This window comes from Lagenorhynchus albirostris, chromosome 11, assembly GCF_949774975.1.
Source record: "Lagenorhynchus albirostris chromosome 11, mLagAlb1.1, whole genome shotgun sequence".
Taxonomy (NCBI): domain Eukaryota; kingdom Metazoa; phylum Chordata; class Mammalia; order Artiodactyla; family Delphinidae; genus Lagenorhynchus; species Lagenorhynchus albirostris.
In genome coordinates this window covers 92,860,750-92,882,762 of record NC_083105.1, presented here as the reverse complement: position 1 = coordinate 92,882,762, position 22,013 = coordinate 92,860,750, and the positions used below count along the sequence as shown (strand labels likewise).

Sequence of the window (22,013 nt, the reverse complement as noted above, 5' to 3'; positions counted from 1 at the left end):
CCTAACACATGACCCCTGCTTCTCCCAACCTAGCCATGAGGTGTACAGAACAGTCCACAAAGAGATACAGGATACTGAGGCATGTGTTGAGCATGGCATAGCAATATGGGGATGAAAAAAGGCTAGAGAAGATATGACACCAAGTACCCATGTTTGGGGGGATGAGTGATGTGGAATAAGGTGGGTTCAATTCTAGTGTCTCCTGGAGGGAGGACGGTAGATGCTCAGACTTCATAGGATTCAGCTTTGATTCAGAAGGAAGGCACTGGGGTTATTATATGGGGGGGGGGGGTACGTGGTGATGAGTGACTGAGAGTGGTCAGGAGTGGGTGCCCCTGGATACTTTTAGTGAACGTTAGGAAGAATGGAACAGCAGGCTGCAGAGAGGCACACGGCCATCACATCAGTGATTAACCTTTGCTACAGGTAACGATTTTATATGTTGCACATTTGGTGGCCACTGTGGACTCAAACTTGGTTGTCTGTTAATATGTTGCTATTCCCACTTCCTGTGGTAGGAGAAAGAGTAGACTGTTTTTGTTTTTTGATTTGGCCGCAAACTGCAAATATGAAAGAAAGCCACGTCAAGGGATGGACGAAGTTGTAACTGTCAGGTGCTTTTAATTCAGATATGAAGACAGAAGGCAGATGCAGTTCTGGGAACCCTTTGGTTATAGCATGGAACCAGGAAGATTTTCAGAAGGGAACAAACAAGATGACAGTCCTTTCTGGATCCTTTAAGGCAAACATTATGTGTCTTCTTTATGTTGTAAAACTACCAGCATGTAGATCATGATTAAAGAGAGGCAGGTTCTGCTGGGAAAGTTTCAAGGGTCAAAAACAAATAATGGAACACTGAGTTGCCAGATTTATGAGACATACTCTTCAGTAGAACACAAAAGCCCTAAAGATATGAGAAAAAAAGCGAAATTACTCCTCATGGGAAGGGGCAGCTGAGCAGGTCACCTGCATGTGCCGCTCTTTCGTTTCTGGCGAGACTTTGGGTCTCTTTTGTATGCTTCTCATTAAGATCCCCTGCTCACCTTCAGGCCTATCAGAGTACTCGGCATCTCTACAGTCTATAGCAGTCCTAGGCTTCCTCTCTCCCTATCTCAGTGCAGATGCAAAAGTGAGTTTACGGACTAATGTAACTGATAGAACTAAAACGTGAAAGTATTTTTTTAAATAAGCACAAAAGTAGAGATTCTGATCGGGATTTACTGAGGAAAAATGGCTACAGTAAAGTACTTCTCTTTTTCCAGTGTTATTGAGAAATAATTGACACACATCACTGTATAAGTTTAAGGCATACAGCATGATGGTTTGCTTTACATATATTGTGAAATGATTACCACAATAGGTTCAGCTAATAACCATCTTGCCACATAAATACAATAAAAAGAAAAGAAAGGAGGAAAGAATAAAGGAAAAAAAATTCTCCTTCTGATAAGAACTCGTGGAATTTATTCTAACAGCTTTCCTATATATCATATAGCAGTGTTAGCTGTAGTCATCATGCTGTACATTAGAGTATTTCTGAATGGACGATTTAATAGACGCACCAGATTAGCTGAAATACACCCTGAATGCCTGCAGCCAGTGTTCGTGAATACTTCTGCTCCTTCCGATTAAGTCATCTGCTTACCAAGGGTCCCTTGTGCTTGCGCCCAAATTTGCCAAACATATTTATTAAATTATGTCCTTAATTAAATGTTATGTAATCTGATAAAATACATACAAAAACTGTTGGAAATCTTAAACAAAGCAAATTACTAAGAAAACTGCTGTGGCGAGACTGCTATAAAACACCAGGGAATAACAAAGAAACCTAAAAGAAATTCTGTCCTCAGAGAACTTGTCAATTACCTTAAAACATCAAACACCAGAAGTAGCACAAGATGCACTAGGGGTGTGGTTTACTTAAGAAAGCTGATACGGGGGGAGGGACAAATTGGGAATTTGGGATTAACAGATACACACTACTATATATAAAATAGATAAACAACAAGGATCTACTGTATAGCACAGGGAACTACATTCAGTATCTTGTAATGACCTATAATGGAAAAGAATCTGAAAAAGACACAACTGAATCACTTTGTGTCACAACTGAATCACTTTGCTGTATACCTGAAATATTGTAAATCAACTATACTTCAGTAAAAAAAAGAAAGAAAGAAAGCGGATACAGAGCTCCAACCTGGCTACTCATGCTTAAAGAACATTACTTGGCCTGACATCAACCAATGGGTGAATAAACAAACATGAATATGTTTTGAGATAAAATAAAACTTTTAAGGTATAAATATATAATTTTTAATGATTCCTAGTTTAACTGTTTATTTCCTGTGAAGGCAATCCTTACTGGTCCGATTCGCATAGGATAACATAATGCCAGATGGGTTCAGGTAACTAAAAGGCTATACGGTTTTGCTGAGCACTAAAATGGATTTGGTTACGCAAACCTTCTGAGTTAGGCATAGATAAATATAAATTGCTTTACATGATAAAATGAGGAAAATGTGAAGCTCCCAGGGCTAATCCAGGAACAAGGGAATGAGGAGGAGAGATGGAAAGAGATAGAGGGAAAGAGATGGGAGCTACATAGAAATAAATGGCCTGTGGGAAAGGCCTAGTGGGATGCGGGCTGAAGACATTTAAGAACAAGGATGTATAAAATAAATAAGAGGTTGCTCGTCTTTTCCTTGAGGAAAAGATGCCTTACTTCATCCATACAACAGATATTTATTGAGCATCCTCTAATCGTTCTCAGCATTGGGGTTATACAAATGAACACATGTCTGCCTTCATGATAATTGTATTCTAGCGGGAATTTACAACTGATAAAACTGGGAAACCCTCCGTCAAGTCTGTGCCAGATACGACTTGCCTAACTTTTGGGAATTACGGAAAGGTGCTCATATCTGTGTCTAGATTCATGGGGTAAGAACAGGAGGAGGACGGCTAGGTGACTCTCAGAAGCAGGAGTCTGAAGTCAGAGATGATCATGGTAGTTTAAGACTTCAGGGTTTGATGGAATATTGGGAAGTGTTTTTGAACTTTCTACAAGGATGAGATGAGGGTCAAAATCATGTTATCTAGATCACAAGGTGGGGTGACCCGACTGACACCCAAATCACTATTGTACACTAGGGCTGCATATCTAAATTCTCGCACCAGTGCCTGGGCGCTTCAGGCTGACAGGCTTGTTTCTTTTCCTTGTTATGCCTGTTTCCTCTTGTCTTCCCCTCTCCCGTTCTCAGCTCGGTGCTCTGTGATGACCTAGAGGAGTGGGATGGGGGTGGGGTGGGAGGGAGGCTCAAGAGGGAGGGGATATATGTATACATGTAGCTGATTCACTTTGTTGTACAGCAGAAACTAACACAACATTGTAAAGCAATTATACTCCAATAAAACAAACAAACAAACAACAGAAGAAACTCTATTTAAACCCTGAGCAATGTCTTCCTCTCCCTCCTTCCCCAGCCCATTTTGTACAGTCTTCTCATATGTTCAGGAAAGGCTGGAGTAGGTCATTGTTATACACTTGCAGGGGCAGCTGGAATTCTGTTCAATTTCCTAGTGACTCTTGGATTACCTCCTCTGTCCAGGTGGCTAGTTTTAGGTACTTAGGGAAATATGTGCTGGAGACAGTAGTAATGCATCTTAGCTGCAATAAGGTTCTCCATGCTCTGGAAACAGCTTTGTTCGTTTTCTCTTACCTCCGACACACGGAAGGAAACAGGCCGTAGGCTGCCAAGAGTGGTTGGTTGGGTTGATATGTCAATCCTGGAAAAGGAACTCTGTATCCTCCTGTAGAGAAGCTGGACATTACTCTTCCCCAACACGCCAAGGCAGCTGAAGGATTACTTCCTCCTAGTTATACGGGTTAAAATAATAGCTTGGGAAAGAAGGAAAAAAAGTGATCAGTCCCCTGAAGTGTAAACTCCTTACGAACAGAGTAATTATCAGTTTTGTTTATTGATGCTTCTCTACAAAGTTGGAAAGGTAAGGCAAGCATTTAAAGAACAGAATTGTATATCTTGAGGTAAAGAAGAGCATCTTTGAGTTTCAGGAGGCAGTTCGATATTCTTATACAAAAAACCAAGACCCACAAAACTTGAAGCTGGATTTGAATTGTGTTTCAGCTGTTTGTTAAGCATATGAACTCCAGCAGATTACCTACATCTGCTGATCTTTAGTTTTCTTATTTGTAAGATAAATTTAATTTCTATTCTAGCCAGTAAGCCTGAGCTGTGACGCTTGCTGGAGTTTGGAGGTGGGTAGGTGTGCTAGAGGACTGATGGGATTTGCCCAAACCAGTCACTCACCTGGGGTGGAAGAGTCACGCCACAGGGGATTCACTCCCAGGGCAACAGCCGAACGACAGCTCCATATCATTCCAGCCTGTCTCCAATCCAGTCCATACATGCAGACCTTAGTTCAAAAGAGAAAAAGACCTGGAATAAAAACCTGGAAGAACAACCTGATAAAGAAGTCAGCAGAATGTTAAGGCATACATATAACCGCCTAGGGCCACGCTAACAGGCTCCATCACACAAAGAAGAGGGATGTCGTACTTCACTTGATCCAAAACTGGCAGCCTGCTCTGGCACGTTGAGAGTCCTCCATGGTGGCTGTCGGGATGCTGGAGCCGCGGTAGCACCCCGTGGGGGACTTCAATGTGTGAGCAAACTGCACTCACCAGGCGGCAGAATCCACTGGAGACCCTCATGCTCGGTGGGCCCACAGCAGTTCCCGAGACAAACAGACTTATTGGACAGTATTCAAGACGTGCCTAGCAACTTCCAGATATATTCACAGGAGCACCAGCAAGTGAAAATTAAGTTACTGCTGTTGCGTGAACTTCACAGATTCTAGCACAAGGAAGTCTGGTTTAATTAAAGCAGAAAATGGTATTATAAAGTTCCTGGCACCTAGATAGTTATTGTTATTCCTTGATGCCCTTCTCTAAACGGCAGCATCAATTGCTCCTTCCTTTGCGCTACTTTTGTGTATAGTAGGTGTATCTTCTCTAACTTTAACTGAACATTTATTTAATTGAAATTAATTGAATTGAAAAAGCGAAGTATATGACAACCTCACTTTATTAGAAAAGAATAGTAATGGAAAGAAATTTCAGTTGTATTCAAGAAATACTTATGTGGCTAGATGTGATTAGAAAATTGTCCCTAAGACAAATATTTGGAATCTACCACAGGAACAAAAATTTAAACTACATTTATTTAGATATATTTCTTTATATTTAACAGTGAATCAGCAGGATATATTTGAAAGAAAGAAGTTCTGAAATGTAGAGTGGTAGATATTCCTTTTCACCTTATGTATGAGATTAGGAAAAATGAATTTATCGAATGCTTAAAACTTGGCAAAATTATTTGAAGGAGGAACAAATGCCTGATGAAATAGGATTAGATGGAAAGGGATAAGAAGATCAGGGGAGAAAAGTCTTATTAATGCTTCAAGATTGCAGAAACTGGTCGCCCAAAGACACATCATATCAAATGTATTAGATGCGACCACACTTAATATATTTGATATGCATCATTTTTCTGTAAAAAATTTTTTCTGTAAAAAATTGAAAGGAGTTTTATAGTTTTGCTATCAGTTTTGATTTTGTAGTTATCTGTTTTGAATTTGGAGCCAAGACTTCTTTCTTTTAGGTCTCAAACACCTTTATAGGCTTTTAAAACGCTCAGAGGTCTAGACAGTGACAGACTGTACCTGATAGGTAAGGATGTAAAATAGACTGTGAGAGGGCTTCCCTGGTGGCGCAGTGGTTGAGAGTCCGCCTGCCGATGCAGGGGACACGGGTTCGTGCCCCGGTCCGGGAAGATCCCACAGGCCGCGAAGCGGCTGGGCCCGTGAGCCATGGCCGCTGAGCCTGCGCGTCCGGAGCCTGTGCTCCGCAACGGTAGAAGCCACAACAGTGAGAGGCCCGCGTACCGCAAAAAAAAAAAAAAAAAAAAAAAGACTGTGAGAAAGAAACCAAGCCCATTTACAGCTGACACCCACAGCATCCCTGTGAAATAAAAGGAGAGACTATTTAACTTAAGGTGGTTATCAGAGAAATGGAGGCCAAGAGTCAACAAAACAAAGTACAAAGCTGTAAATTTGTCGGGAAAGAATATACAATTATATTGAGCATGTGAATGTAGAGGCTAGTGAGAATTCTTGACATAAATTTAGAAAGTTGCAAGGGTAGTTTGAAACACACACGTGAAATCAGCAGGAATGATGACAATGATACTGGAAGGTTGGATTTTGCTGCCGAACCAAACTTGGGTCTGCTTGCCTGCACATAAAGTCAACCTACTGGGTTGTGATGAAGGAAAATGCACTGTGTATTGTAAGGCGCCAGACAAGGAGTCTGGGGCAGCTAATGCTCTAAAAATGCAAACTCCCCAGTGGGGTTCAGGGCGGCATTTTTAAAGACAAGGTGAGGGAGGGAGTCACAGGGTTGTGATCAGCTCATGCAATTCTCTGACTGGTTGACAGGGTGAGGTAACAGGGCAGGGTCACAGGTTTAACACTATCAATCCTCAGGCTCCAATAAGTCTGGGTGCTCATGGTTATCAAGTAGTTAACTTCTTCCATTTGGTGGGAATTTTAGCATCTGTAAAACAACTCAGGAAATGTGCATCAGATAACTGTTACCTAGGTACTTCAGAGAGGAGCTAAAGCAGAGAACCTGAGGGGGAGGGGTCTGTCTCAGGAAGGCCCTTCACACAGCACCCCCCCAACTCAACACCACAGAGGGGTGGGCTGACACCTGAGCCAACCCTCCAGCCCAACCCCTGGACACATCTCTACCCTCACCCCATATAAGGAACTAGCTCGCCCCATCCCCTCAGGGAAGCAAGCGAGCAAGGGACTGTTCCTTGTTCTCGCTCCCCCCTGCTGCAGCAGGGACCCCAGTAAAGCCTTGCCTGAACTTCTTGTCTGGCCTGTGATCAATTTCTATTGATTAAGGAAGGCCAAGAACCCTGGTTGGTAACATTTGGGTCCAAGGCCGCTTGGGTGGTAAGTAGCAGAGCCAGAATTTGGATCAGTTTTGCCACATTCCAGAAGCCTAGGCTTCTCCACTCTGAGCTTATTAATTGAGACTGGGGGCTGGGGGCTGGTGAGGAGGGCAGGTGGTGAAACATCTGGAGGGCAACGAATTAGACGGACTTAAATAACAAAGAAGTAGTTTACCGAAGCAGAGTGAGGAAATTTTGGAGGGAAATAAAATTTGACACATAAAGGTGTAAAAGAGTATAAAAGGATAATAGACATAGGAAAGCAAAACAGGTAAAGGGAAAATGGCAAAACCTTGAAAGCGTTTAATTTATAAGGATATGATTTTGTGCCACACAAGGCATTTTGTTTAGTTAGCTTTTATGAAAAAAATTATAAAAATGAACTGTCCCAGTACTTGCTGTTGGAGGCAGGGGAGAGAAATAATTTTCCCTCTACTCTTCTGAGTTCTTAGCTGAGACCCTTGTAATAAAGGACAGATTAACAAGAGAAAAACAAACAGAAGGTTATTAATATGTATACATGAGGGAGATAAGAGGTACAAATTTCCGGTTGCAAAATACATGATTCACAGACATGATATGTACTGTGTGGGGAATATAGCCAATAACTATGTAATATCTTTGTATGGTGACAGATCATAGCTAGATTTCTCATGGTGATCACTTTGAAATGTACAGAAATATTGAATCACTATGTTGTGTAACAGGAAATAACACAGTGTTGGAGGTCAATTGTATTTCAAAAACAAACAACAAACTCATAGGAAAAGAGATCAGATTTGTGGTTACTGGAGGGTGGGGGGTGTGTGTGGGAGGATTAGATGAGAGCAGTCAAAAGGTACAAATCTCCAGTTATGAGATAAATAAGTCCCAGGGATGTAATGTACACTATACACTTTCATGTATAACATACAGCAGCGGGCGGGGGCTACAACGAAGAGTAGCCCCCGCCCGCTGCTGTATGTTATACATGAAAGTTGTTAAGAGAACAAATCCTAAGAGTTCTCATCACAAGGAGAAATAATTTTTTCCATTTCTTTAACATTGTATCTATGTGAGATGATGGCTGTTCACTAAACCTATTGTGATAATAATTTCATGATCTATGTAAGTTGTCATTAAGCTGTACAACTTAAACTTATATAGTGCCCTATGTCAATTATATTTCAAAAAAATGGAAGAAAAAATACAATAAAACCTGTTGGAATAGTTAAAAACAAGTAAATAAATAAATAATAAAGGATCTTTTCAAATCTTCCCGCCCCCAAATACAAAACAAAACGTATACTTTATGTATACGGGGTAGATTCCCAGGGAAAAATGAGTAACTTATAAAATGGCTTAGAATTCAGACTTAATAGGGAAAGGGGAGGAGGGAGGTAGACCTCTTGGGGAGAGTAAATGATTTTTAGGAAAGATGAACGGACCTTTAGACGAGTAGATGGGAAGTATGTTAGTTTGTGACACAGTCTGTCTGGCTGCGGTGTCCACTTTTATTCTCCTCTCCTGTGACAAGAGTCAATCTTCCCTGGTTGACGAAACTCCCAGGGAGGGGATTTATGACAATTGAACTCCTTTTGAGGATCTGTCTTTAGGCAGATAAAAGGAGTTCAGAGAAAGCCCCTGCTTGTATTTGCTGTTTTTCAAGTGACTACAGCTCAAAATAATCAATATACCAAAGGGGCATTTTTTGGGGGGGCTGCATAGTCTGTTATCTTTCAATGCCTACACTTTCATCCTAACAAATCTCACCCATGGCTTTATATAATCTCTAGAAGGTGACTGAAAAGTTTACATCTTGAACCCTGAACTCTTCCTGAACTAACTCCAGATTCAAATATCTGTCTTGATATTTCTACTGGGACGTGGAATAGAAGCCTCAAACATGGCATGTCTGGAACAGAACTCTAGATTGCATCACCCTGTATCATGTTTCTCTTCCAGTCTTCACCATCCCAGGAAATGGAATCCTCATCTACCCTATTCAATCAAAATCCTCATAGCCATCCTTGGTTTTTCTTTGCTTCATCTTCCACATCCAATAGGGCATGCAAAGCCTATCAGCTCTGCCGCCACAATATTTCCCAGAAAGGTTCGCTCCTTCCCTCTCCCTTATTAGCACCCTAGTCCAAACCATCATCTCTTGTCTGAGATGCTGTCAGAGCCTCCTAACTTGTCTCCCTACTGCGGCTTCTATCCTCTTAAAATCCATTTCCTACACAACAGCCAACAGATTTTTTTAAAAAACTACTAAATCAGATTATGTATTACTGCTTCCTAAAACTCTCAGTGGCTTGCTGTTATATTTATTATAATAATAATGACCACGTATAGTATTTGCCAAGAGCCAAACATAATCTAAGTGATTTATATAAATTAACTTAATAATCACAAAAATCTATGATATCAGTTTCATTATTATTCTTGTTTTTCAGATGGGGAAACTTAGGCAAGACTGATTAAGTAATTTGTCTGAGGTCATACACATGCTGAGTGTTGGTTCTGGGATTCAAACCTAAGCAATCTAGCTCTAGAGTCTGTGTTCTTACGCAGAATATTGTACTGTCTCTCAGCAGAACCTGAATTCATAAATTTACATCTCCAGTTCTTAAACTTTTGGATCTCAGGACCCCTTCTTAAAAATTACTGAGGACCCTAAGAGCTTTTGTTTATGGGGTTTTAACTACTGATACTTATTATACTGAAAATAAAAGAGGGATTCCCTGGTGGCACAGTGGTTAAGAATCCACCTGCCAATGCAGGGGGCACGGGTTCGAGCCCTGGTCTGGGAAGATCCCACATGCCACGGAGCAACTAAGCCTGTGCACCACAACTACTGAGCCTGTGCTCTAGAGCCGCGAGCCACAACAGCTGAGCCTGCACGCCACAACTACTGAAGCCCATGCGCCTAGAGCCCGTGCTCTGCAACAACAGAAGCCACCGCAATGAGAAGCCCGTGCACTGCAACGAAGAGTAGCCCCTGCCCGCTGCAACTAGAGAAAGCCTGTGCACAGCAACGAAGACCCAACCCAGCCAAAAATAAATAAATAAAATAAATTTATCAAAAAAATTATTTATTTTAAATAATAATGTTAAACCCATGACATGTTAACATAAATGCATTTTTTTGTTGGTGTAGCCACTATGGAAAACGGTATGGGATTTCCTTAAAAAAACTAAAACTAGAGCTACCATATGATCCAGCAATCCCACTCCTGGGCACATGTCCGGAAAAGATGAAAACTCTAAGTCAAAAAGATACATGCACTCCAATGCAGCACTGTCTGCAATATCCAAGACACGGAAACAACTCAAGTGTCCATCAACAGATGATTGGTTTAAGAAGATGGAATATTACTCAGCCATAAAAAAGAATGAAATATTGCCATTTTCAGCAACATGGATGGACCTAGAGAATATCATACTAAGTGAAGTTAGACAGAGAAAAACAAATATTATATGATATAACTTGTATGTGGAATCTTAAAAATAACACAAATGAACCTATATACAAAACAGAAACAGACAGACATAGAAAACAAACTTACAGTTACCAAAGGGGAAAGGGGAAGGGATAAATTAGGAATATGGGATTACAAACTACTACATATGCAATAGATAAGCAAGAATTTACTGTATAGCACAGGGAACTATATTCAATATCTTGTAATAACCTATAATTTGAAAAACGATATATATAATTGAATTACTTTGCTGTACACCCGAAATAACACAAGATTGTAAATCAATTATACTTCAATAAAAATATATTTTCATGAAAAAAATCTGTATTTTCTTAAAATAAAAGCTGATGTATAGAGTGATTTTGTTTTGCATTTTTGCAGATCTCCTTGATGTCTCTTTAATAAAAGACAGCTGGATTCTTATATTTACTTCTGCATTCAATTTGTTTTAATTTGTTGTTTTGGTTGAAGTATATGAAGAAAATCTGGCCTCACATAGATATGCAGCTGAAAAAAGGGGGGGGGGGCGGAGGTATTTTCATAACCTTTTCAGATATCCTTTGATTTTATACCCAAACTTGACAAGTGATAGTTTCTCAAAGGTTAGTTGAAATTTGAGATCTGGAACCATATCAAGGAAATTTCATACCCTGATATATTAAAATCTATTGAGCTACCATGCACTTTGATTGAATCTTTCACACATGCATGATTTTTAACATCATGAATCAGTTAATTTGGAAAATACTGTTTCACTGAGTTCTGCAGATTTTTCAAATTTTAACACATCGCATGATACAGTATCAAAATATCACATTTGTCGTGTCACTGTTGGTCTCATTAGAAAAGTCAAGTATCAAGAAGATGTCAAGCTCATGGTAGCAGATAACAAGTTTTCCAAAATTTTAATTTTTACTTGTATGCATGACTTTTTATCATCGGTAACAAATACTGTCAGTTGTGTTCCTTGAAGTGACAGTCTCACTTGGCTTACTTTTTGAGAAAATGTCTGCAAACATTCAAATCTGAATAACCATCATTTGTCTTTCAAGTAAAAATGTTTTCCATAAAAAGGTGACTAGTTCAGCTTGCAACTCAGTCATGCAAATGATATGTGATGGATGAAGAATATAATACTAGTATAGTCTGGGTATCACTACCTTGATGTGCTGAGGTTATAGTAGTTTTACCCACCATTGCTTCTGAACTATTAACACTGATGTCAACAAAGAGAAAAAGGCAAATAAAATGTTAGTATTCTTTTGAAAAGTTTAACTCTGTGACCCTTTAAAGTGCCTTTACCCAAGGAGTCTACAGACCATACTTTGAGAACCACTGTTTTACATGGTAATTGTCTTGCCAAGTTGCATGTCTCCTCACCTATCCCGCTCTGCCTTGCTAAGTTCCACTCACTTAAGGACATCTGCATCAACTGTTCCCTCTGCTGGGAACTCTCTGACGCTGCTATCTTTATTGTTATCAGATTTCAGCTCAAATGGCACCTCCTAAAGACACTTCTTGTGATTAACCAGTTTAAAAGACACCTCACTCCCCTAGTCATTCTCTATTATGTTACTCTGCTTTACTTTCTTTATAAAAGTTATCATCATTTGATATTATCTTGTTTATTAATTAATTAATTTGCCTCCTCCATTAGAACTTAAGGTGTAGGAATTCAAGGAATTGAGCTGTCTTATTCATTTCTGTATCTCCATCTCCTAGAACTGTGCAGTCAAAATTTAATAAATATTTTAAAAGACCTTGAGGAATTAAAAGCAAAAGTAGTTATTGCAGTAATTTGAAAAGCACAAAGCATTATAAGGTGGTTTATAAGTTTTCAATATTAATCTCCCAATGAGTATTAACTCCTGACACTTTTCGTAGTTTATAATCAACTTTAATGTTCTCTCCACACCAATATAGAACTTGTATTCTTTTATTTTCCCCTTCCCATTTATTACACTTGGATGGAATGCAAACTATTTTAGGATATAGATGAAATTAGAAAGGCACTTAAAATATTCTTCTAAAAAAAGAAATTTCTTCCACAGTATTTTTAGAGCATAGTGTGTGCAAAGGTGAATATCTATGAACACGGTCAATTTGGGGTATTAGACATCTTTAGTATACTGAGCCTCCTTACTCAGGAACATGCTCGGTCCCTTTACTTACATCTTTATTGATGCATCTAAATGAAGTTTTACTATTTTCAACATAAGTATACTGTACACTATTAGAATTATACATAACTATTATATATTTATATATGTTTGTTGTTACTGCAAGTAAATTGTAAGTTGTGTTTTTAAAATCTCATTGTTTATAGACAGAAATTTAAATTTTTTTGTATTGATCTCATATTGGCAATCTTGCTAAGTTCTTTTATTACATACTAATAGTTTGTAGATTAAAGTTTTTTATATATGAAAGCACATCATTTACTAAATGATTTTTTTCTCTTTTTTTTATTGTATTGTTCCTAATAGATCTCAGAAGATTGTGCACCTTAGTTTGCCTAGGTGTGTTGGTAAGATAGTTTTTATACACTTATTTTCTCTCTTTTCTTACTTACTGTTTTCACCTAGCACTACATATCTTGTTATATTTTCTATTTTAAAGATAATGATTTTTAACATTTCGCCATTAAGTATGAAATTCACTGTAGGAGTTTAGTTTTTATTTTATTTTTTTAGATTCTTTAATCATGTTAATGACATTTCCTTCTATTTCTAGGTTCCCAAGTTTCTAATCATAAACGATGTTTTAGTTGTATTGTCTTTATCTATTGAGATGATCAAATGTTTTTTTCTACTTTTATTTTTTCATGAGGAAATTATATCATTAATTTCCTCATGAAAAATATTATATTTACCATATTGAACTATTCCTGGAATAGTTGAATCCTGAAATAAACCCAATTTGGTCATGATATATATTTATTTCTTATTTATACATTGCTAGATTTGGTTTGCTATTATTTCATTTGGATTTTTGCATCTATGTTTTGAGTGATATTGGTCTGTAATTTATCTTTATAATATGAGAAAGTACTGCCTTTGCCAGGTTTTGGTGTCAATCTCGTAACATGAGTTGAGGAGTACTGTTTCTTTTTTTTATTCTTTGGAAGAGTTTGTATTGAATATAAGGTTGAAATAATCTGTTCTTGAATATTTAGGAGGGTGAGATTTTTAAAAACAACACAAAAAAGTGAAAATCACAATGGGAAAGCTAGTTTTTTTCTCCTACACTAGAAATAAGAACTTCTATTCATCAAGTGCACTATAAAAAAGAGTAAAAATAATTGTAGCACGAATAATTGCCAAAGGGTTAACATGTGCAGATTACCTTAAGACACCTACAAATCAGTAAGAAACAATCAAATATAAAAATGATCTACACAATTTAATTCTAATCGTTGTCTCCTCTATTCTGTTCTACCAACCTTATGCAGGTAACAATTTTTAATTTTGCTTTAATCATTCCAGCTTTTTAAAAGCATAGATGAATATATATTATTTTTTAACCTTTTTTCTTGTCTACTGACATCATTTAATGACAAAAATCTTAGAACTATGCTCATACCTGTACATAGAGATCTTCATTCTTATTTTTTAAATAACTGCATAATATTTCATCATGTAGATTTTTTATTGTTTATTTAGGCAGTCTCATTTTATTGAACATGATTTTTTCCCAATCCTTGGCTACAAATATTTCTCAAATGGGTAATTTGTATACATTATTTTATAGCTGCATAATTGTATCTGAGAAATAAATTCCCAGAAGGGAGATATTTGGGTCAAAGAGTAAATGCAAGCTATAGTTTCTGTGTATATTGCTAGATTTACCCACTTTGGCCTTTCATGTGAGGCACTCCCACCTGTAATATGTGAGACTACCTGGTTCTTCACAGCCCCTCATACAGAATGTGTTGTTAAACTTTTAGACTTTGGGTAACTTAATAGGTGAGAAATGATATTTCAGATTTCTAATTACATTGCTCTTATTAGGAGTTAAATTAAGAATTGTTTTATAAGTTTAAAGACATTTTTCAACAGCTATACAATTTTAGGGTGACAGTACTTTGAAGATATATTCTGCCATCTTCTGGCTTCCACTGTTCCTGTTAAGAAGTCATCTGTCTAATCATGAATCCTTTGTCTCTTCTTTCTAGAGGTTTTTAAAGTCTTCTTGTCTTCTGGCTTCTACAGTTCTACCAAAAAGTTTCTAGGTTGATATTTATTTTTATTTTTCTATTTGGGATTTATTGATATTCCTGATTATGAAGATTGGTTTCTTTGATCACTTCTGGATAGTGCCAACTACTAGCTCTTCAAATACTGGCTTCCCTGGTGGCGCAGTGGTTGAGAGTTCGCCTGCCGATGCAGGGGACACTGGTTTGTCCGGGAGGATCCCACATACCGCGGAGCGGCTGGGCCCGTGAGCCATGGCCGCTGAGCCTGCGCGTCCGGAGCCTGTGCTCCGCAACGGGAGAGGCCACAGCGGTGAGAGGCCCGCATACCGCAAAAAAAAAAAAAAAAAAAAAGTTTTATAGTTTAAAATTTACATTTAAGTCTATAATCCATTCTGAGTTAATTATTTTAAGTGAGACTGAGATGGAGGGTCGTTATTCATTCATTCGCTCATTCATTCCTTTATTTGCCTATGGATGTCCAATTGCTTCAGTATCATTTGTTGGAAAGGCTATCTTTCCTCTGTTGCATTGCTTTTGCAGAAAGAGAAAAACAAATACTCTATGCTAACAAATATATATGGAATCTAAAAAAAAAAAAAAGAACCTAGGGTCAGGACAGGAATAAAGATGTAGACGTAGAGAATGGACTTGAGGACACGGGGAGGGGTAAGGGTAAGCTGAGATGAAGTGAGAGAGTGGCACGGACATATATACACTACCAAATGTAAAAAAGATAGCTAGTGGGAAGCAGCTGCATAGCACAGGGAGATCAGCTCGGTGCTTTGTGACCACCTAGAGAGGTGGGATAGGGAGGGTGGGAGGGAGATGCAAGAGGGAGGGGATATGGAGATATATGTGTACATATAGCTGATTCACTTTGTTATATAGCAGCAACTAACACAACCATGTAAAGCAATTATACCTCAATAAAGCTGTTAAAAAAATCATACTTGTGCAGATTTAGTTTTGGATTCTCTGTTCAGTTGTAGTGATGTATAGATTTATCTTTCTGCCTTTAACAAAGTCTTTATGACTGTACCTATATAAGTCTTGAAATCAGGTAGACTGATTCTTCCTACTTTTCTTCTTTTTCAAAATTGTTTTAGCTGTTCTAGTTCCTGTGCCTTTCCACATAAATTTTAAGATAATATTGTTTATGTCTTCAAAACATCTTGCCACTATTTTGATACAAATTGCACTAATCCTGTATACCAACTTTGGAAGAATTGACATTTTTACTATGTTGCATATTCCAGTCCATGAACGTGTATCTCCATTTATTTCGATTGTATTTGATTTCTTTCCCCAGAGTTTTCTAGTTTTCAGCATACAAGTAATATATGTGCTTTGTTAGATTTCAAAGCATTTCATTTTCTGAGTGATTAGAAGTGGTGTTATATTTAAAATTTTGGTGTCCATGTATTCAACATAGAAATACAATTAATATTGATTTTGAATAGTATAACTTTGACCTTGCTTTGTTTTCAGTCTTGGGGAAGAGAAGGGGAGAATTCAGTATTTCATCATCAAGTGTAATGTTAACTATAGTTTTGTTGTAGATGATTTTTGTCAAATTGAGGCAGTTTCCTTTTATTCCTTATTTTCTGAGAATTTTTATCATAATGGATCTTGAATATTGTCAAATGCTTTTTCTGCATCTATTAATAATATTATGCAATTTTCTGTTGATATGATAGATTACATTAATGTTCAAATACTGAAACATCCTTTTTTCCTTAGAATATACCTAATTAATTATGTAGAATTCTTCTTCTATATTGTTGAATTATATTTGCTATTTTAATAAGGAATTTTGCCTCTATATTCATGAGGGATATTGGTCTGCAATTTTCTTCCTTCCTTTCTTCCTTTTCTTCCTTCCTTTCTTTCTTCCCTCCTTTCCCTCCTTCTCTCCCTCCCTCCTTTCTCCATTTCTTTCTTTCTTTCTCAGGATAATATTAGGCTTATAAAATAAGTCAAGAAGTATTTCCTTCTCTTCTATTATCTAGAAGAGATTGTTTAGAATTGGCATTAATTCTTTTAATGTTTTGTATAATTCTTGAGTGAAACCATCTGGGCCTGGAGATATTTCTTTTGGGGGACTTTTTTAAAGTGTAAATTCAAGTTCCTTAATAGTTATAGGTCCAGGCTTCCCTGATGGCGCAGCGGTTAAGAATCTGCCTGCCAATGCAGGGGACATGGGTTTCAGCCCTGGTCTGGGAAGGTCCCACATGCTGCAGAGCAACTAAGCCCATGCACCACACGTACTGAGCCTGCACTCTAGAGCCCATGAGCCACAACTACTGAGCCCACACACCACAACTACTGAAGCCTGCGCACCTAGAGCCCATGCTCTGCAATGAGAGAAGCCACTGCAATGAGAAGCCCATGCACCACAACTAAGAGTAGTCCCTGCTCACCGCCGCAGCTAGAGAAAGCCTGCATGCAGCAACAAAGACCCAATGCAGTCAAAAATAAATAAATAAAATAAATAAATTTATAAAAATAGTTATAGGTCTATTAGCATTATCTATTTCATTTTGGATAATCTGTGATAGTTTGTACTTTTTGAGGAATTGACCCATTTCATTTAAGTTGTCAAGTTCATGTGTATAGTTTGTTCCCTTACCATGATTCTAGTGTGTGCAGTCTGTAGGGCTAACCCTATTTTATTCTTGATATTGGTAATTTGTGTCTTTTCTCTTTTTTTTATCAGTCTTGCTAGAAGTTTACCAATTTTATTGATCTTTAAAAATATCCACGGGGAATTCCCTGGTGCTCCAGTGGTTAAGACTCAGGCTTTCAGTGTGTGGACCCAGGTTCGATCCCTGGTTGGGGAACTAAGATCCCACAAGCCATGTGGTGTGGCCAAAGTTAAAAAATTAAAAATTAAAAAAATAAAAATTTTTAAAAACTCACGGTTACATTGACTTTCTGTACTGTCTTTCTGTTTCCAATTTCATTGATTTCTGCTCTTACCCTTAATACTTCCTTATATTTGTCTCCTTCGGATTTTCTTCACTCTTTTTCTAGGTGAGAGCTTAGATTATTGATTTGAGGCTCTTCCCCTTTTCTAATAGTTTATTTAATTTATAAATTTCCCTTTTAGCAATGCTTTAGCTATATCCAATAAACTTTGATATATTTTCATTTTCTTTCAATTCAATGCCCTTTTTATTTCCTTTCAGGTTTCCTTTTTGAAGAGAACAATGAAGTATGTTGTTTAATTTTCAAACATTTGTAGTTTCCTGTTTTCCTTCTGCTGTTGATTTTTAGTTTGATTCCATGATGGCAAGAGAACATGCTCTGTATGATTTAAATTTTAAAAAATGTTTGTTTTATGGCCCAAGATATGGTCTATCTTAGTACATGTTCCTTGGGCACTTGAAAAGAATGTGTATTTTGCTATTTTGGGGAGGACTGTTTTATAAATGTTGATAAGATTCTGTTGCTTGATGGTGTTGTTGACTTCTATATCCTTGCTGGTCTTCTGTCTAGTTGTTCTATCAATTATTGAAAAAGGGGTGCTGAAATTTCCAGGTATAATTGTAGATTTGTCTAGTTTTCCTTTCCCTTCTATTTGTTTTTGCTATACATATTTTGCAGTTCTGCTATTAGATACATACACATTTAGGATTGATATGTCTTCTTGGTGGATTGACCCTTTTATTATTACATTATATCCCTCTGGCTCTGGTGGGTTTTGTTTCGTTTCTCTGAATTCCGCTTTATCTGATTTTAATATAGACACATATGCTTTCTTTATTTTTATTATTATTTTTTTTTGCGGTACGTGGGCCTCTCACTGTTGTGGCCTCTCCCGTTGCGGAGCACAGGCTCCGGACGCGCAGGCTCAGCGGCCATGGCTCACGGGCCCAGCCGCTCCGTGGCATGTGGGATCTTCCTTGACCGGGGCACGAACCCGTGTCCCTTGCATCGGCAGGCAGACTCTCAACCACTGCACCACCAGGCAAGCCCATATATGCTTTCTTTAGATTAAAGTTTGTGTGATATAAATTTTTACATCCTTTTACTTTCAACTTGCCTATATCTTTATATTTGAAATGAGTTTCTTATAGACATCATATAGCTGGGTCATGTTTTCAAGCCCACTCTGCCAAGATTACTTTTAATTTGTTTACTTGGACCATTTACATTTAATGTAATTATTGATATGTTAGGGAACAAGTCCACCATTTTTTATGTTTGTTTTCTACTTGTTCTCTGTTTTTGTTGTTTCATTTTTATTGTCTTCCTGTGGGTTACTTGAACATTTTGTAGAATTCTATTTTGGTTTATTTGTAATGTTTTTGAGTGTATCTCTCTATATAATTTTTTAAATGGTTGCTCTAGGTGTTATATACACACATAACTTATCAGTCTACTGGTGCCATCGTTTGACCAGTTCAAATGAAGTACAGAATCCTGACCCTCCTTTATATCTCTTTACCCTCCCCATTCATAATATAATCTTATTAAATATTTACTCTACATATATTTAGAATCACACCAGATACATGTTACATTTTTGTCTCAATCATCAAACATAATTTAAGAAGCCCAAGAGAAGGGAGTCTATTGTAATTATTCATATTTTTGCTTATCATATTCTTTCTTCCTTTGTGATGTTCTGTGATTCCTTCTTTCATTGTTTCCTTTAAGTTTAGAGAACTTCTTTGAGCCATTATTTTACAGTGGGTCTGCTGGTGACAAATTCTGTTAGTTTTCCTTAATGAGAATGTCTTGATTTACCCTTCATTCCTTAAGTGCATTTTTGCTATATACAGAATTCTGGGTTGTCAGTTCTTTTCTTTCAGCATGTTAAAATTGTTGTGGCACTTCCTTCTGGCTTTCACAATTTCTGATGAGAAATGTGCTATCATTGGTATAGTTTTCTCTTATATATAAGCTGTCACTTCTCTCTCACTGCCTTCAATAATTTTTGTCCTTAGTGTTTGGAAGTTTGACTTTAATGGGCCTTGGTAGGATTTGGGGGGTTTTATACTCCTTGGAGTTTACTCATGTTGTTGAATCTAAATTTATGTCTTTTGCCACATTTGGGACATTTCAGACATTATTTCTTGGAATACTTTTGCAGCCCTCCTTTCTCTTCTCCTTTGACATTCTAATGACAAAAATGTTGGATCTTTTGTTATATTCCTACAAGTTCCTGAGGCTGTTTGTTTCTTGTTCTGTTTTCTTCCTATTATTCAGATTGGGTAATTTCTATTGTTCCATCTTCAAGTTCACTAATTCTTTCCTGTTTCCTCTACATTTTGATTTTGTGCCTATCCACTGAGTTTTTATTTAAATTAATTTATTTTTTAGTTCTAAATTTTACATTGGATTCTTTTAACAGACTATTTTTTTACAGCAATTTTAGATTCACAGCAAAATTGCGCAGGAAATACAGAGAGTTCCCATATATTCATGGCCATCACACAGCATGCAGAGTCTTGTCCACTATCAACCTCACAGCATCATCACCACAGAGTGGTACATTTGTTACAACTGGTGAGCCTAATTTACATTGTTATTACCCAAAGTCTACAGGTTACAGTTCACTCTTGATGCTGTACATTCTATGGGTTTAGACATTGACAAGTATCCACCAACATAGTATCATACAGAATAGTTTCACGGCTCCAACAAATCATCTGTATAATCCTTTTTCCTATCTTCTATTTCTTTGAAGAAATTTTATTTTTTCATTTGTTTCGAGTGTGTTCGTAACCTCTCATTAAAGTATTTTTATGATGGCTGCTTTAAAATATTTGACAGATGATTCTAACATCTCTATCATTTCAATGTTGGCATCTACTGATTATCTTTTCATTCAGTTTGAGGCCTTTCTGGTTCTTGGTATAACATGATTTTCTATTGAAATTTGGATATTTGGATATTATACTATGAGACTCTGAATTTTATATTAACCTTCTGTTTTATCTGGCTTCTTTGGACATCACTCTGGCAGGGAAAGGGAGAGACATAGCCTCATTACTGCCAGGTAGAAATAGGAGTCTAGGTTATTCACTCATGCCTTCTTACAGCCCAGCAAGGGTGGAAATCCAAGCTCCTTTTCTGGTAGAGGTGGGGTGAGACTACAGTTTTTCTTTGGTATTTGGCTGGAGAGAGTTGTAATTGTCTAAAAGTTTTCTGTCTTGTTAAGCTTCCCTTTCCTTCAGCTAGAGAGAGCAGGCTTTTGTTGGGCTTGTTTTGTCTGCACTTGTTAGTGTTTCCAGTTTTCTAGCTTCTGCAGTTCCAAGACTGGGATCTACAGGCCAAGAAGAAAACCCAGAAAACTCACCACTTTGTTGTTCATTGGATTCTGAGTTCCCTTGTCAATCTGTCTTTTTCTCTCCACCTTTTAGAGTCTTCTTTTATTTGCTTTATATATAGTGTCCAGGGTTTTGGTGTACTTAGCAGGAGGAACATGGCAAACTACATCTACCCTACTATTTTGGAAGTGGAAATCTACTATTGAATGTTGTCTTTAATTTTCTTCCTTTACACCATAACTAGATTGGCTCCCAGATCCTTTAACTGAGCAATAAACAGTTAAAGACCTGAGATGGCAGGAGTTCCCCAAGTTTGTGAGGGAAAGAGAAAGGTGGTTAGCCTTAATTGGCATTAGTGGCCCAGTGCAAAGCTGTTCTGTGAGTATGAGGGTCACAGAAAAGAAAGAGGATAATAAGGAAAGTGTACAATGAATATTTATCTGTATATCTTCTTTACAATGTGGGAGGAGTGCTTGAACTGTGAGTAATGCAATTAAGTCTCTTCTTTTGTCAGGAAACTGTATTAGTCTAATTTATATATGAAACAGAAAACTATTTTGCACACAAAATGAATTTTGTATTACTAGTGCAACAATAGTGCAACAATTAGAAGATAAAAGTAAAGGGAAGACAATTTCATACTTAGGTATCTAAGATTCTGTAAGCTTTTCCAGAATCAAATTAAGGTAAGTAATTAAAGCTTTGATTTCATAGCAAAGTATTTTGCAGAAAGTTATTTAAATAATTTACATCCATTATTTTTTAACTATCAAAACAACTCAGTCAAGGTAAAAATAAGCCCAGCTTAGTTTATGTCAAAATTGATGGATTAATAATTAATAAAATTTACTAAAGTGAGATATCCATTAGAGATTAGCTCATGAAAATATTTAATACAGAATAAACTGCCACACGGGTAAAAAAAGTATCTTATTTTTCACTGTAACATGTCACACTTCCTTTCACTTTCCTTTCGCAGCAGAAGAAAGCTGAAGAGGAGGTGGTATCGGTAAGTAATATAGAAGAAATGAGA

General features: G+C 37.3%; 2 protein-coding genes across 2 annotated transcripts in view; both read right to left on the bottom strand.

The window, feature by feature from the left end:
- Positions 1-3,860, bottom strand: part of GUCY2C (guanylate cyclase 2C) — a 79,143-nt gene extending 75,283 nt beyond the window's left edge. The window contains exon 1 of the mRNA XM_060166837.1: positions 3,723-3,860. The gene's annotated coding sequence lies outside the window, so the exon portion shown is untranslated. The remainder of the gene's footprint in view (positions 1-3,722) is intronic.
- A 20-nt stretch (positions 3,861-3,880) lies between these two features.
- The window catches only part of LOC132529820 (histone H4), a 31,229-nt gene continuing 13,096 nt past the window's right edge, over positions 3,881-22,013 (bottom strand). Inside the window, exons 2-3 of the mRNA XM_060166839.1 lie at positions 4,332-4,437; positions 3,881-3,901 (exon numbers count right to left, since the gene is read on the bottom strand). The gene's annotated coding sequence lies outside the window, so the exon portion shown is untranslated. The remainder of the gene's footprint in view (positions 3,902-4,331; positions 4,438-22,013) is intronic.